We start from the raw sequence: 16,658 nt of genomic DNA on the forward strand, positions 1-16,658 counted from the left end.
CTGAAGTGATTTTGCCTGGCTGGAATGTGTCCCTGAACCACACCTGTTATGTATTCAGTGGTCTGTGTTTGCCTGAGCTTGAGTCTGGACTAAGGATTCTGAGACCCTGTGTTCCGAATCAAAAACAGGGCCAAGCAAATAATAATAATCCCAAAACCAAACCCCAAGCAAGCAAGCCACCATCGGAAGTGGCTCACACTCCCTTTTCTCTGTAAACAAAGCCACAGATTGTTGAAGGGTGTGTGGGAAGAGCTATAAAGAATGGCATAAGGCGAGTTGGAAAACGAACTCTCCTTACAGTAAAATCCTCTGCACATTGACGCAACAGAAGTCCCGCTGAACTCGCTGGTGCCAACTCCCAAGTGAATACACATAACAACACCTGACACCGCAACCTTATGCATGTTTACTCAGAAAGGAGTCCCGCTGCATTCAACTGGGGCTTACTCCCAGATATGTTTGCCTAGGATTGGAGCTTCAGGAACAATGGAGCTTTATTATTACGGAGGGCCATTTGTTGCAATGTTGCAGGCAAGCCCTATACATACTATGAAATCCAATAACTTGAATGAGACTTTATCTCCGGCAACCAGGGACGGGATTGCAGCTTTACGCGGGGCTGCCCTTGAAGCTGACCCAGAAACTCCAGCGGCTGCAGAATGCTCCTTATGGGGTCCTTGCCATGGGATCACATTCATCCAGTGCTTTACCAGCTGCACTGGCTCCCGGTGGAGTACAGGGTCAGGTTTAAGGTGCTGCTTTTGACATTTAAAGCTCTATATGGCCTAGGACCCTTGTACCCACAGGACCGCCTCTCCTGGTATGCCCCGCGGAGGACCTTAAGGTCCACAAATGACAACATTTTGGAGGTCCCAAGTCACAAGGTGGTTAGATTGGTCTCAACTAGGGCCAGGGCCTTTTCAGTACTGGCCCCGACTTGGTGGAACACTCTGTCACAAGAGACTAGGGCCCTGCAGGACTTGACATCTTTCCGCAGGGCCTGCAAGACAGAGCTGTTCCGCCTGGCCTTTGGTTTGGACTCAGTCTGACCCTTATGTTTTCCCTCCCCTTACTGTTTTGATCTATGCACTACTTTTAAAATGAGGCTGCATTTTAATTGCATTTTAACCTGTATTTTAAATTGGGGTTTTAGGTCGTCGTCCCCCCCATTATGTTTTTATTGTAAATTTACTGGTGTTAGCCGCCCTGAGCCCGGCTTTGGCCGGGTAGGGCGGGGTATAAATAAAATTTATTATTATTATTATTATTATCCCAGTTGCTCATAAAGTTTCAGATTTGCATAGAGGTGGGATACGTATAATGCATGTCCCCTCAGGAATAAGTCCCAATTGGGCTTGCTCTTAAGCAAGTGGGTGCAGGACCCACAGCTTTTAAAGTCCTCTCTTTTTGAGACTGGGGAAAAACACGTTTTAGCGACTGTCCTTTCATATTTCAAAAAGTTTGTGCAGATGAGAGAAATTTAAGACACAGAAAGCAGAAATTAAACCCAGTGCTATTTTATATTGCTTTAGAGAGCCATGGATGGAGAGAGATGTATCCTTTCACATTTCAGCTCTGCATGTGTTCTGCGTAATTTTCCACAATGATTAATTGAGACTGACATGTGTTTGGGAGCAGGAAAAGCAGGACTGGCCAGAGGACAGAAAGATTCAATAATTATCCTAAGTGCCTGCATAATTTGTATGTATTAAAAAGTAAGGATTTAAAACAGAACAGATTTGCTGCAGTGCCCAGGTCTAACAACATTACTTTGTGCTAGGTGTAGACTTAGAAGTTGTGAGTTGGAGGAGCCAGACTTGGTCATGCTTAGAGTAAGTTCTCTTGCCTTCAGCATTAACTTATTCTAAGCATGGCTTATGTTTCTTGCAATTATTGGAATATTTTTTTAAAAAAATTATATATGTTTATAGCTCTAATTTTATCTATGTTTACAGTGGTACCTCAGGTTAAGAACTTAATTCGTTCCAGAGGTCCGTTCTTAACCTGAAACTGTTCTTAACCTGAGGTACCACACCGCCGCTGCACGATTTCTGTTCTCATCCTGAAGCAAAGTTCTTAACCTGAGGTACTATTTCTGGGTTAGCGGAGTCTGTATCCTTAAGCGTCTGTATCCTGAAGTGTCTGTAACCTGAAGCGTCTGTAGCCCGAGGTACCACTGTATTGTATTTTAATGATTGATGTTTCCATGTTTTTAGCGGTTCTTGGTTTTCTTTGTAAGCTGCCTTAAGTCCCAACAGGGAACTTTTCAAAGCTTACTGGTTTATATTTGCAATTTTCTACTTTTACCATCAGAAATGTTCTCAGTCCTGTCCGGCTAAATTGGTTTTAACTGAAAAGCCACATAACAAGCCAGCTACTTATTTGCTTAGCAGGGACATGGATGGCGCTGTGGTCTAAACCACTGAGCCTCTTGGGCTTGCCGATCCGAAGGTGGGCAGTTTGAATCTGTGTGATGGGGTGAGCTCCTGTTGTTCTGTCCCAGCTCCTGCCAACCTAGCAGTTCGAAAGCACACCAGTGCAAGTAGATAAACAGGTACCATTGTGGCGGGAAGGTAAACAGCGTTTCCATGCGCTTGGCACTCGTCACGGTGTCCCCTTCTGCCAGAAGCGGTTTAGTCATGCTGGCGACATGGTCCGGAAAAGCTGTCTGTGGACAAAAGCCAGCTCCCTCAGCCTGAAAAGTAACATAAGCGCTGCACCCCATAGTCGCCTTTGACTGGACTTAACTGTTCAGGGGTCCTTTACCTTTTGCCTTATTTATTTAGCAACAACCTTTTATCCCATTTGTAGTTTTAATTAATGAGCCCTTTAATCTGCAGGTAACCTGCATGTTGCCAGTAAATATGGCTTTACTGTCCAATAATATGCCTGCCAAATAGTATGTCCTGTCTTTTGTGTATTAGTCTGCATTAGGTAAACAGTGAATTAACAAATCCATGGCCTCTTAGGAGACAGACTTCACCTTGGAAAAAATAACCTTATTCACCTTACTGTTGAGAAACACATTTCATAGGAAAATTAGTACTAATCATTTATAATTGCCTCATATACATGCTACAGAAAGCAAGTGTGAAGGCTGTGGGTGTTATTGGTTTGTGGTTTCTTTTGTTCCTGTTTTTATTGTATATTTTGTGTTTTTATGTTGTGAACTGCCCTGAGATTTACAGAGGAGGGGCGGTATATAAATTTACTAAATAAAATAAATCACACAGGACGTTCTCCTGCCATCTGTGTGTGTGTGTTTTGAATAAGATTGTCCTGACAGCTCTTGATCGACTCTTCCAGATTGCTGAGGCATAGCAGGCAAAAGCACGGTCTATCCCACAAGGAGTGCCACATAAATTATGGTTACCAGATGTCCCCATTTCCTGGGGACAGTCCCCGGGTTTACAAATCTGTCCCCGGACAAAATCTGTCCCCAGATTTCATTTAATGTCCCCAGATTTATATTTTAAGTGTTGTAGATTTATTAGTAGGGAATGAATGTTGCGTGATTGGTTCAACGGCACAAGACACATCACATGGGGACTTCTGGTGAGGCAAAATTGTGGGTGCCACAGCAGCGAGCAGCTCCTGAAGCCAGCCAGAGCTAACTGTGCTACCAGGCTGGCTCCGGGCTGCTGAGACTGCTGCTGCCGCTGCCACTGCCAAGGGGGAACCGGGGATGCCCGGCGTGTCAACTGGGGGAACCATTGACACCCCCCTGCGACCCAAATCAAGCCAGGCGAAAGAGCTCCCGGCCAACTGCCCAGCGGCTCTCAGGGGCCAGGACAACCCCGTAGCCGACGCAGGGAGAAGGAGGAGAGGAGAAGGAGAAGGAAGAGAGAGAAAGAGGAAGGAGAAAAAAGAGGAGAGCCCCGACCTTGCAGCACCGCTGCTGCCACTCAGGAGGAGAGGTAGGAGGGCAAGGACACATGGCTGAGCCCAGGCCCGACCCCAGCATACTCCATAGCGGCTAGCACCCCAAGAAAGCAGGCCGGGGTCCAGAGGAAGGCCATGTGACAGAGGAGACCACAGAAGAGAAGATATTACTTCTTGATTTTTTAAAATAATTTTAAAAAAATATATTCTCTCTCTCTCTCTCTTTTTTAAAGTGTCCCTGGATTCTTTGAAAAAAAATCTGGTAAGCTTAACATAAATGTGGTAGATAATACAACAAATAAATACTCTTCCTCTGCTGCTTGGATGGAGACCTCCTACTGGACGTTGTTGGGACTATGTGGCCAATGGACAGCGATGATGGGAGTCGTAGTCCAACAAAAACTGGATGATGGCGGGTTCCCCACTCCTTGCTAATGTCTGCATGAGGCACACCTGCAGGAACTGATGGAGGGAGGAACAGTAACCCTGTCATAAAATGCTGATAATCTGATGAAATTCCCCCCTTTTCCATAGCTATGAAGAGTACAGACATTGTGTTCTTTGTTGTCCCTGGTCACTCTGCCTGCACTGGGCACTGATTTACAGATTGTCAGCGACATTTTAGCCATTGTAGGAGTATGAAAAGCTGCAAATAAACTGACAAATCCCACCTTCTAGTTACATAACGATTACATGTACAGGAGGCCTGCTTTCCTTTGCAGCTGGCCACTCTAGAATCTCCAGGTATAAAACTGTCCCTTACCTGTAAATATATCATCTGTTAAATAAATGCTCTGACGTTGTAGGCAAGCTGATTACTCAACACGGTCACCAATTTCCATAGGGTGCCTTCTAATTCCATGCCCCAAATTTTATTTTCATGCCCGGAAAATCTTTACCCGCTACATTTCTCCATGCGAGGCTGTGGTTAAAAAGTACAGAAGCATGGCCTAGGATTGGCATGTCTAAAGTCTGTTTCTGGGGCGTAATCTGTCTTGCTGGTCAGTTTAATCTGGCCCCTGTGGCAGTTTATTTCCTGGCGTAAAACTTCAACCCTCAACAACTTTGGGTTAACAACTTTGCGGTAAAATTGTATGGCAGTTTATTTTCAAAGCTCAACAACTTCAATCCTAAAAAAAGCTCAATAACTTTGGTTGGCCCTCATATATGTTCACTTCATCAAATCTGGTCCTCTTTGAAAAAAGTTTGGGCATCCCTGGCCTAGGATAAGTAATTAATTAACAGGTAACACTGACTGTGATCTCCTACAATACGTTCCTGCGTTCAAAATAAACATCTGTCCCTAATGATAATTTCTAGCATCAACGGGCTATGTGTAAATTGATCTGCATCCCCATTTAAGGAGAGGTTCCCTTTTGTTTTTCCAATGCAAGCGGTAGCTAAAGCCAATAATGGATTAGGCTTCCAGTACAGTCGACCACATTGTGATGAGTCTTTTCCCATCCACATTTCACAGACAAAAACAAAAGCCCAGAGGCAGGTGACTTATGCAGGCCTGTGGAGCAAATCCTCCGTAGAAATACAAAGGATGCAATTCCACCCTATGCCCTTTTAGTTAAAGTAGAATATGGATGCACTCTCTAAGGGCAGAAGTTAGTAATAATATGCAGTGCACAGAGCAGGGTTTGTTACCTTCTCAGCACATGGCATGCAGGAAAATGTCTGATATTTCCAGGAAGCAATGCTACTTTTATAAATCAATGGGCGCAACCCAAACGAAAATACAGAGGTACCTTGGTTCTCAAACTTAATCCGTTCCGGAAGTCCGTTCCAAAACCGAAGCGTTCCAAAACCAAGGCATACTTTCCCATAGAAAGTAATGCAAAATGGATTAATCCGTTCCAGGCTTTTAAAAACAATTTAACAGCAATTTAATATGAACTTTACTATCTAACGAGACCATTGGTCCATAAAATGAAAGCAATAAACAATGTACTTCAGTCACACAATCAATCAAGCAGTAGCTGAACTGGGTTCCACACAATCACAAAAACAAAAAGAGCCACAAAAACAAAAACGCAAAATAAATAGCAAAAACAGACAGACGTAAGTGTAACACTCAAATTGTCAGCGTAACACTCAAATCATAAGCGTAACACTCAGAATGGAGCATGTTCAGCTTCCAAATAAAGTTCGCAAACCGGACCATACACTTCTGGTTCCAAGTTGTTTGAGTACCAAGGTACCACTGTAAAATCTATTGCCTAGGTATAGACTCAGCATAGAACAACAGCAATATTTCACTGTCGTGGCTTTTACGTTAAGAGTCACTTGCATGTTACAGCAAATTAATGTTGCACAGAACAATTTTGCAGGTAAGCTCTATATGGAAAAGACAGCATAGCCTTACATGCTGAAATGAAGTCTGGCAAATACTGATTCTTTATTACAAAGCGTCTCTACCTTCTCACTTCTCCTGTAGGTAGCCCTTCCATAAATCCCTCTACCAGTTGCCACTGGTAGGGCTGCTATACATCCAAGTTTTCCTGGACATATCTGGGATTCATCCGGGTGGAATTTCTGGAAATCATGAAAAATGTCCAGGAAAACTCAAGACGTATGGCAACCCGTTGGAAGTGTTGATTTTTTGGCGAATTTCCTTAAAAATAGGTCAAAAACTTCCAATTTTTTTGAGTATTTGCAAAAAGAGCTCAACAACTTTTGTGTCTGGATTTTCACTTTTTGAAATATGGCAACCCTACGTTACGGGGGCAAAGTTAGAGGACGTCTTCCTTGTACAATTTGCAAGGCCAAATGTGATTAGGAAGGGAGTTCAGTTGGAAAGCAGGAAGGGAAATTGGCTACGGCGGTCTAGGTGGGCAGCTATTTTTATTTTTTTATTTAATGGAAGAAAAGCAGAAGACGCGGGGGGAAGTAAATGGAACGCTCAGCAATGTGCATGCTCAGCAAACAGAACTACCATATTTTTCGCTCTATAAGATGCACCAGACCACAAGACGCACCTAGTTTTTGGAAGAGGAAAACAAGAAAAAAAATATTCTGAATCTCAGAAGCCAGAACAACAAGAGGGATTGCTGCGCAGTGAAAGCAGCGATCCCTCTTGCTGTTCTGGCTTCTGGGATAGCTGCGCAGCCTGCATTCGCTCCATAAGACACACACACATTTCCCCTTACCTTTTATGAGGGAAAAAGTGAGTCTTATAGAGCAAAAAACACAGTAGTGTGGGGCGGATTCACTGAACTATGGCTGCACCCCATCTTAATCTGCCTACTGGTGTGAACAGAGAAACAACAAAATGAGGCCAAAGGAATTAAAATCTGCCAGTGGTGTGGAAAATTTCACTGCAAATCCTCAAACAACATTATGAGGAAGGGGACTCTATACCAGATAGTGAATGGGTGGGGCTCTTCCTTCCTCTCTTAGATAGGACAAAGCCCAAATTGAGAGTTGGTTGTAATGGGACCTAGAGGAAGAGCTACAGGCTGAAAGCTGGAGAGGAAGAGCACAATGTTTGATTTCTGTCTGAATCCAAGGCTGCGGCTATGGGAGAAACAAGACCCTTTTGGGATGTTAACGTTGTGAACCCCTCCGCCATAGGCTTAGGTTGTGTATATGTGTAAATAAACCATACATCATAAAGACACCACAGTCTCTGCTGTGCCTCATTTCCAAAAAGGAAACACAAACCCTGGGTAAGTGCCCAGGATCCCTGGAATCTCAAAGCGCTCAGAGATTGGGGTGGTTTACAATATGCAGCAGTACCTCGGATGTCGAATGGAATCCGTTCCAGAAGTCCGTTCGACTTCCAAAACATTTGGAAACCAAGGCGCGGCTTCCGATTGGCTGCAGGAAGCTCCTGCAACCAATCGGAAGCTGCGGAAGCAGCGTCAGAACGTTTTCAAAGAAGGTTTGCAAACCAGAAGACTCACTTCCGGTTTTGCGGCATTCGGGAGCCAAAACATTTGAGTAGCAAGGCATTTGTCATCCAAGGTACGACTGTATAGGCACTGAAATTATGTATGTCAAAGGACGTAGTCCTGTTTGTTTCCCAGTGAGAGTCAAATGTGTTTTTGTAGGAACAATGGAACAGGAGCCCACCTTCTAGCTATAATTCAGCAACCTAATTTAAAAAGTTAGGTCGGGGGAAAAACACGCTTAACCAAAAATAGCCTGTTTCTGCCTTGTTTACGTTTTGTCTGTCTGGAGTGTTTTCATTTCAGTAACTAGCTAGGCAGGTTCTAAAATTGCATTGTGTTCTGGAAATAGGTTCTTTTCTGATGGTATCTAGGATTAGCACAATTGCTGAAATGGTTGGGGAAACAGGTGCCCTAAAAGGAAGCCCCAACTTAAAAACAGGGTTGCCAACCTTTTCTCTGCTGAGCCTTTTAACAGCTTTCCAGCAATTCATCTGTTTTTATTCTCTATGGGATTAAATTCAATCTTTAGATTCCTTTATATTCATTTTTTTTGGAATATGAAACAAATGGAGGCAGGAATCCAGTTTTCCAAATATTGTGCCAGAATCGTCCTTATTCCACTGCCCCATAAATTTATGTTATTTCTGATTTAATGTTAGTAATAACCCATGTGCCCTCAAAATACTCCTCCTTAATCTGGGTTTCAAAATAATTTGTTGTTTGAGTCCTGTTCGCTTGCAGAATTCCGTTTGTCACAATGTCTCCTTTACAATGCGTTTTCCTTGAAAATATATTGAGGATCCAAGCACTGGGTTGCACTGTGAGTCATTCATTGATGTCATAATCCGAGGTTCGTGGCAACTCTGTTTGCTTCTATGATTATAAACCGGGACATCCATTAAAGATTTAATCAATAAGACTGAATTAATATTTCAAAAGGCATTTTCTGCTTTTGACACCAGAAAGCTTGCATTCTGAAGCCGTATCTACAAGTTTATATCATATAGAATTGTAGAAGTGGAAGGGACCTTGAAGACCATGTAGTCCAAAACCCTGCAATGCAGGAAGATGCAGCTGTCTCATACAGGAATCCAACCTGAATTTCAGACTTCCCTAAGGACCAAACGATATGCAGCCTTAGCGATCTGTGACAGATTTTGTGGCTTTGCAAAAAAAGCAACCTGCTATAGCAGAGGACAAGTTGGAGGACTGGGGGGGTGGGGTGCAGCTCTTTAACCCTTTCCCTGCTGAAATAGCTCCCCTGAAGTTGCTGCTTAATTTAGCCCCATGCCCACAATAGCTTTTTGGGGAGAACAGTAGTTCTTGGAAGCTGAGCCAGAGAGAACTAAACACTGGCACCAAACTACAACTCCATGGATCATTTGGAGGAAGCAACGGCTGGGTTAATCACAGCAGCTTAAGGGGGGATTTTGATGTGGAAAGGGTTAAACGCCCTCTTTCTACACCACAGATTTCCACACCAAGTGGCCATTTTCAGAAGAAAGAAAATCTACCCAAAGAAGGTTGTTGTTGTTCATATAATGGTTAAGTCCAGTCAAAGGCGACTATGGGGTTGCAGCGCTCATCTTGCTTTCATGCTGAGGGAGCTGGTGTTTTTCCACAGACAGCTTTCCGGGTCATGTGGCCAGCAGGACTAAACCGCTTCTGGCGCAATGGGACACCATGACAGAAACCAGAGCGCACGGACAGCTTTCCGAGTCATGTGGCTGGCATGACAAAACCACTTCTGGTGCAACGGGACACCGTGATGGAGCAGTACCTATTTATCTACTTGCACTGGTGTGCTTTCGAACTGCTAGGTTGGCAGGAGCTGGGACAGAGCAACAGGAGCTCACTGCGTCACGGGGATTCGAACCGCCAACCTTCTGATTGGCAAGCCCAAGAGGCTCAGTGGTTTAGACCACAGGGCCACCTGCCAATTTAATGCCAATGGCATGAATAATGAACAGGACTGATCTGAGCTAAATGAAGTAGAGAGCAGTCTCCTACGCAGTTCTGCCAACACACACCAGCTCTGACCCCTGGCCACCTTCCCACAGCCTTCCTCCAGAGCCTCTCTTGCATGGAAATATGCAGTAGCTCTATGAGCTGGTAAGAGAAACTAAAGAGAAACAGGAAAAGAGGGACTGCAGTGAGAAAAGCCAGGAGTAGAATTCTTCCTGTTTACACACACCATACATTTAAAGCACATTCAAACCACACCCTCCCGCCCCCAAATAATGGGAACTGTATTTTAAGAGTGGTGTCAAATTCTTTAGCTCTGTACAGTGGTGCCTCGCAAGACGAAATTAATTCGTTCCGCAAGTTTTTTCTTCTTGCGAGTTTTTCGTCTTGCGAAGCAGGGTTTCCCATAGGAATGCATTGAAAATCAATCAATGCGTTCCTATGGAGACCGTCCGGGGACAGAGGGGAAGCGCCGCACGCGTTCCCCTCTGTCCCCGGACCTGTTTAAAGCAAGGGGCGGCGGGGAGAAGATTGCTTCTCCCCGCCGCCCCTTGCTTCAAAAGAGGTCCAGGGACAGTGGGGAAGACGCGCTTCGCTTCCCCGCTATCCCTGGAGCTTGCGGGGCAAGCTTCGTTTTGCGAAGCAAGCCCATAGGGAAATGCGTCTTGCGAAGCGGCTAAGAAAACGAAAAACTCCTTCGTCTAGCGAGTTTTTCGTCTTCCGAGGCGTTCGTCTTGCGGGGTACCACTGTATAGCTCTGTAAGCTGTTCCCATGACTCTTTGGAGGAAGCAATGTGCTTTAAATGTATGACGTCTACGCAGTAAGTCACCTTTCTATATGATAAAAATATGTTTACTGAAGTGTAGGTGGGTTCCCATGAGGCAAGACACAGCGATAACAGCAAGAACCTTTATTGAACTACATAACTGGGAAACAGGGGCAAAGCAACTGCTTATATACATTCCTGAAAGCCTGGGCCACTCCCACTCCCAACATGACTGGCTGTCTAAACTTCCAAGCTGCAAATCACAACTCAGAGTTCAAGGACCAATAGCAGAGGCCTAAATCCTGAAACGTTCTGTGATTGGACATCATGTATCAAATTGGAACCACAGCTCAGAATCCTTAGTCCAGACTCAAGCTCAGGCAAACACAAACCACTGAATACATAACATTTACAATGGGCAAAGCGATACCCTTTATGTGGCGTTTAATCGCCTGAGTTTGGTACAACCCAGTTCTTTATTTTAAAAAAATAACAACTGGCCTTCATATTTCATTAACATTTGAAGCATTTGAAGATTTACAGAATGCCATCATCTTGACTACTACAATAATTCCCCCCCCCCCCGCCATCCTTGTTGCAAAGCCATCTCCTCACATTTACAAAGGATAGATATATTTCAGGTTCCGGTGGAGGAATTAGCAATTGTATTGCCCGTCTCACGGGACATATAGGCTTCTATGTGAGCACCACCCTTGGTAGCTACTGCTGTGTGAGCACAACCTACAGTTGTGTAGCACAGCTTTCATTTGACGTACCACCCAGTATTACAAAGCCACTTCCTATCCAGGAAAACAAAGCTTATTTTCTGCTTCTCACAGCACCACCCAACATCCTAGGCAAAGAACCAGCAACCACCCTTCCTTGGCAACCAAGCCGCTCCCAACGTTTATTTAGTAAGGTGGATGTCTCTGCCTTGCTACACAAATAGAACCAACTCTGCCCTTCCTCAGAGACAAATTCCAGAAGAGCTAGTCTGTAGCAGCAAAGAGAACGAGTCTAGTCATATCTTTAAGGACCAACTGGTACCCCTCTGTTTATTGTGCTATGACGTTTTGCAACTACTTCCACTGATAGACCGAGAAGATGGTGTCTGAGTGCCCATGCGCTGAGATTACAATGGGAGAAAAAGCAAGTTATGAGGTGTTTTATCTTCCGGTGTGCATGTGTACAGTACACATGCCTACTCCTGAGACACGGGTGGCGCTGTGGTCTAAACCCTGAGTCTCTTGGGCTTGCCAATCATAAGGTTGGTTGTTTGAATCCGTGCGACAGAGTGAGCTCCCATGGCTCTGCCCCAGCTCCTGCCAACCTAGCAGTTCAAAAGCACACCAGTGCAAGTAGATAAACAGATAAACATTGCATTAAGCAATTGTTCTCTCACATGTTCCAGTGCATTTTCCTGTCACTTTCATTATTGCAAAAGTCTGGGGTGAATTGGGTTGGGGGTTGTTGTTGTTGTGCAAGAGCTCCAAATCGGTTTTAATTGTGCAACTTGAATTTGCCAGTGTGTGGCTGAATCCCACCCAAAAACAGCAATAGCCTTGAAGCACTGTAAAAAGGAAACTAGAACAAAAACATTATTTTTGTAGCATCGCTTTGAAAAAAATGTTATCCACAGAAGGACTTGCGAGAAGCAATGTGATTAATCGAATAAGAATGTTTTACACATTACTGTCTTAAAATGCAGGTGGGTCTATCATTTTCTCAATTCGGACCAAAGCTGGTTTCGGGGGAAATGCAGAAAAATGTAGTATTTCCTCCTAAGAAACAACAAGATCGATATGGATTGCAGTCAACGTTGTGCACACGCCTCTACCCAAATATGGGAATATGGTAGTAAATGGGAGTGTGTTCACTGAAGTGAGAACAAATGAGATTGAAAAAACACTTTTTATTAGTACTGAACGAGGAGCAGGGGAAAACGCAGCGAGAGGAGCAACTCTATGGTTATTTATAACAAATTGAAAAAGAATGTTTAAAAGCACCTTTCAAAAAAAACCAAACCAGAGTCCTTTTTGTTGGGGATAATTCAGATGGAAATTCCCAGGTGTCAAAAAAGGTTATTTATGTATGCCACTATGGCGGCCCTGATTTGTTAGCCCAAAAATGGAAAACGAGTGAGGTTCCGACCAAAGAAGAATGGGAACTTAAACTGATGGAATAGGTAAAAGGTAAAGGATCCCTGGACGGTTAAGTCCAGTCAAAGGCGACTATGGGGTGCAGTGCTCATCTCGCTTTCAGACTGAGAGAGCTGGTGTTTCTCCGCAGACAGCTTTCTGGGTCATGGTGGCCAGCAGGACTAAACCGCTTCTGGCGCAACGGGACACCATGACAGAAACCAGAGTGCACGAAAACGCCATTCACTTTCCCGCCAGAGCGGTACCTATTTTTCTACTTGCACTGGTGTACTTTCAAACTGCTAGGTTGGCAGGAGCTGGGACAGAGCAACAGGAGCTCAGCCCATTGCGGGGATTCGAGCCGACGACCTTCCGATCGGCAAGCCCATGAGGCTCAGTGGTTTAGACCACAGCAGCTTGTGGATCTAATTTATAGAATAAGAGAACAAGAAGAACATACGTTTAAAGAAGACTGGAAAATGTTTATTGAATATATGGGAGGGGGGGAATTGTGTACACTCGAAAACGTTGGCAGCATTAAGATAAATTCAACAGTGTAAATAAGTTTTGATGGAAGTAATAATGGAATACTGAATGGTTTAGTTTATGTAAAATATGCAGGGATTTATGCCATGGAAAATGAACCATGGAAAGGGAAGAAGGGAAGTCACTGATATTTTAAGGTTGTTTAAATGAATTTTCTAAATTGTGAAACAGAAAATTTACTACAAATTATTATTAAAAAAAATATACAAAAACCCTATGGTTGTGAGCATCAGTTCCCTAAAATGGCTCAAAAGTGGAGGAAATAGTAATAATAGTAATAATAATAATAATAATAGGAATAAAATTGGGGACCCAAACATTCCTCCATGCCACCTGCTTTCATCATTCCAGTCATGGGGAAATGGGCAGGCTGTAGTCTGAATGACAGCCCAGTAATTTGAAGCTGTGTCCAATCAAGACTGATCTATTCTGGGTGGGTGGTTTGTCTGTCCAAGCACGTGGTGTTCATTCCACGCTACATAGGACTACATAGAATAGATCTGCAGCTTGGGAGCAGGTGTGACTTGATTCATTTTTTTGTTACCAGAAGCCTTGAATGCAAACATTCAGTAAACAGAACCTGGAAGCTATGTGCCTGGATTTTTTCCTCACTTAATGATACCACTCGGGCACTTTGTGCTTCTAATTATCAGCCAACTGTCATTACCTCTCCAACGTGATCACACACACCGTGCGCAGCTTGGAAGCTTCAGGGGAAAGTGTCTGTCAGGGAACTGACATCGGAGCGAGAGGCGAAGGGGAGGCTCCCAGATGATGCTGGCGAAGGACCCAGCAGCAGGGGGAGAAACAGCTCAGTAGAGGGGGAAGCCAATCAGCGCAACACCAGGGATAAAGGGGGGCAGACGGGGGAATTGGAGAGAGGACTCCAGGACTCTTCACTGGACATCAGTGAGGAGAGCCCAGGTCCTCCGCTGCCCACGCCTTCCCTGCGCAGAAGACTCCCGCGCAGTGAGAGGAGGAGGAGACTGGGTGTCAAACAACTTTTATGTTGGAAGAGGTTCAAGAAACGCCCACTGACGGATTCTGCCAGTGACTGAGGCAGCCAGAATGAGAAGGGGCTGTGCAGTCAGAAAGGTTTAACAAGGCAAATTAACCGAGAAAGGCACCAGCTTACGCACAAGTAACTCATACCTATTACAGTGTCCCTTGGCTCTGATGGGGTATCTCATCCCGCCAACTTCTAGCCATGCAAGGTGGGAAGGGAAACGATTGCCCCCCCTTCTTCCCTCGCACTGCCTTCCTGATAAGGATTCCCCCCTCTGCCTGTAATTAAGTCAGAAAAAATCTAGATACGTAGCTGTATGCTGCCTAATCAAATAAATGTTTACTTTGGGCCTTAGCTGCATCCCCACTTGGACAAACGTAGCCTGGGGTTTTGGTGACCTCCAAATTAGACTACTGTAGTGCACTGTTGCAGGGCTGCCTTTGAAAATAGTTCAGAAACTTCATTTACTACGGAACACAACTGTTAGATTAACTGAGGGGCTCTGTGTTTTAAACATGTTACCTCTGTACTATGCCAACAGCTCCCAGTCCTTTTCTCGGTCCAATGCGAAGTACTAAAAAAAAAAGAAAAGAAACATTTAAATTACCATGTGTTGAGATTCTAGCATTGCAGGGGGTTGGACTAGATGACCCCTGGGAACCCTTCCAACTCTACAATTCTATGATTCTACTCATGGTTTAGATCAGGTTAGGATACTCAAAGAACCATCTGTTTCCACACATTAAGACCTTCTGTGGGGAGGGGCTAATGTATCTGAGAAATGTTGCCAGTGGAGTTCCTCCTTAGTGGTGGCCCCCCAGTTATGGAATGAATTCCACAGAAAAACTCACTTTATTGTCTTTTTGAGGCCTTGCAGCCTTTGTAATTCCACAAACCTTTAAGTTTATATCTTTTTGTAAAAATACAGTTCTAAAACAGTTTAAAAAAACTGTTTCTGTTTCTCTTTTCCTTTCATTTACATCTCACCATGCTTAGTGCATTATGTACTTTTTGAACTTTCAATAAAGATGTTAATAAAATACTGTTTTTTTTGTTTTTTTCTAAAGTTCAGTATTCCACAATACCTTTAGAAAGAAAGCATCCTTTTTTTACATATCTGAAGGGCTGCAAACACCCATCAGCTCCCACTTTTTCTCCAGTGGGTCACTCGCTGAGTCAGACTATGTTGTCAATCATGACAACAAGCAAAGCTTTATAAACCAGTGTGGAGATGTGATACCTTCAAAGAAGGCCTTGTGCATGTTTAAGTTAAATTTCATAAGAATTTGGATTTGGAAAACCGTTAAAAGGACATGCAATGAAATTCAACCAAGGGGAAGCGAGGAAGTCACTTAACAAAGTTAATAACTGTAATTTTCAATAAGGCTAAGATTTATGTTTGTTTGTCTTGTGTGTTTGTTTGTTTATAATATTGTGAAAACTAATTAAAAAAACTGGCGGAAAAAGAAGGCCTTGTGCATGAAATTGGATGGATGAAAAATATTATAAACACCCGGAAAAGGCGAAGAAGAAGAAGAAGGAGCCGCTAGACTCTAGACTAGAGGAAGGTAAGGAAGAGCGGCAGGAGGAGGAAAAGCTGCGCAAGGAAGAGGCGCGGCGCGGCGCGGCGCGGCGAAGGCGGAGCGCTGCTGGGCTGCACCTGGCGCGCCTGGATCCTGCCTTTTCCTCCCCGGCGGGTCCCCCGAGAGACGGGCGGACGAGGCGGTGCTCCGGCAGCCGGCGAAGCCTCCTCCTTCTCCAGCATCAGCGTGCAGCAGCCCGGGGAGGCGGGCCCTGCAGGGCGCCGGTGTTCTGGGGCGCGACCGGGGTCAGCCAGCCAGCCAGACGCGCCGAGGCGAGCAGGAGATGGTGCGCCACGCTCGCCATCCGTCGCCGCCGCCGCCGTCCAGCAACAGCAGCAGCACTCGAGGCGCCGACGCCAGGGCTGCCAGGGCCGTCGCCGCCGCCGCCCCAACCCCCAGCTGCAGTCGCCTAGCGAGCCTAGCGCCCCCCTCGCCGAGCCGAGGTGAGTCTCTGCCTCCGCGCGCCCCTCCCCGCCTCTCCGCCTCCTCTTCCCCGGAGAAGGCGAGCGCGGAGAGGCGCGCGCTGCCCTCGCGCTTTGCGGAGAAGGAACAAAAGGCTGAGGGAAGGGCTGGCGGGTGAAGCTGCTCCCCAGCTGCTGCTATTATTATTATTATTATTATTATTATTATTACGGCAGAGGCGTGGCGTCGAGGAACCCGAATCAATTTCTCCCCGTGTGAAAGAGAAATAATAATCTGGGGAGGCAATACCTTCCCATAAGGGACCCCTGGCAAACTCTAGGGTGGGCTCCTTCTGTGGGTTTGGAACACAGGTGCCATCCCACGCCGAAGATTGTGGATTCCTGCAACTTTGCCCATTGACTCTTTTTTGAGTGGAGGGTGCCAAGTCCCCACAAATATATTATTGTGGG

General features: G+C 45.0%; 1 protein-coding gene and 1 long non-coding RNA gene across 4 annotated transcripts in view; one reads left to right on the forward strand and one right to left on the reverse strand.

Moving 5' to 3' along the window:
* Window positions 1-10,564: 10,564 nt before the first annotated feature.
* Window positions 10,565-15,987, reverse strand: LOC310691259. The gene is made up of 3 exons (XR_014518431.1): window positions 15,864-15,987; window positions 14,726-14,777; window positions 10,565-11,639 (listed from the first exon to the last, which is right to left on the reverse strand). It is a non-coding gene; the product is annotated as an uncharacterized lncRNA (long non-coding RNA).
* Window positions 15,808-16,658, forward strand: part of MFSD6 (major facilitator superfamily domain containing 6) — a 41,142-nt gene continuing 40,291 nt past the window's right edge. The window contains exon 1 of one of the 3 annotated variants that reach the window (XM_083468362.1): window positions 15,808-16,229. The gene's annotated coding sequence lies outside the window, so the exon portion shown is untranslated. The remainder of the gene's footprint in view (window positions 16,230-16,658) is intronic. The other 2 variants (XM_083468364.1, XM_083468365.1) reach the window with 2 other exon arrangements.

This window comes from Podarcis liolepis (assembly GCF_965112155.1).
Source record: "Podarcis liolepis genome assembly, chromosome: 1".
NCBI classification, from domain to species: Eukaryota; Metazoa; Chordata; class Lepidosauria; order Squamata; family Lacertidae; genus Podarcis; species Podarcis liolepis.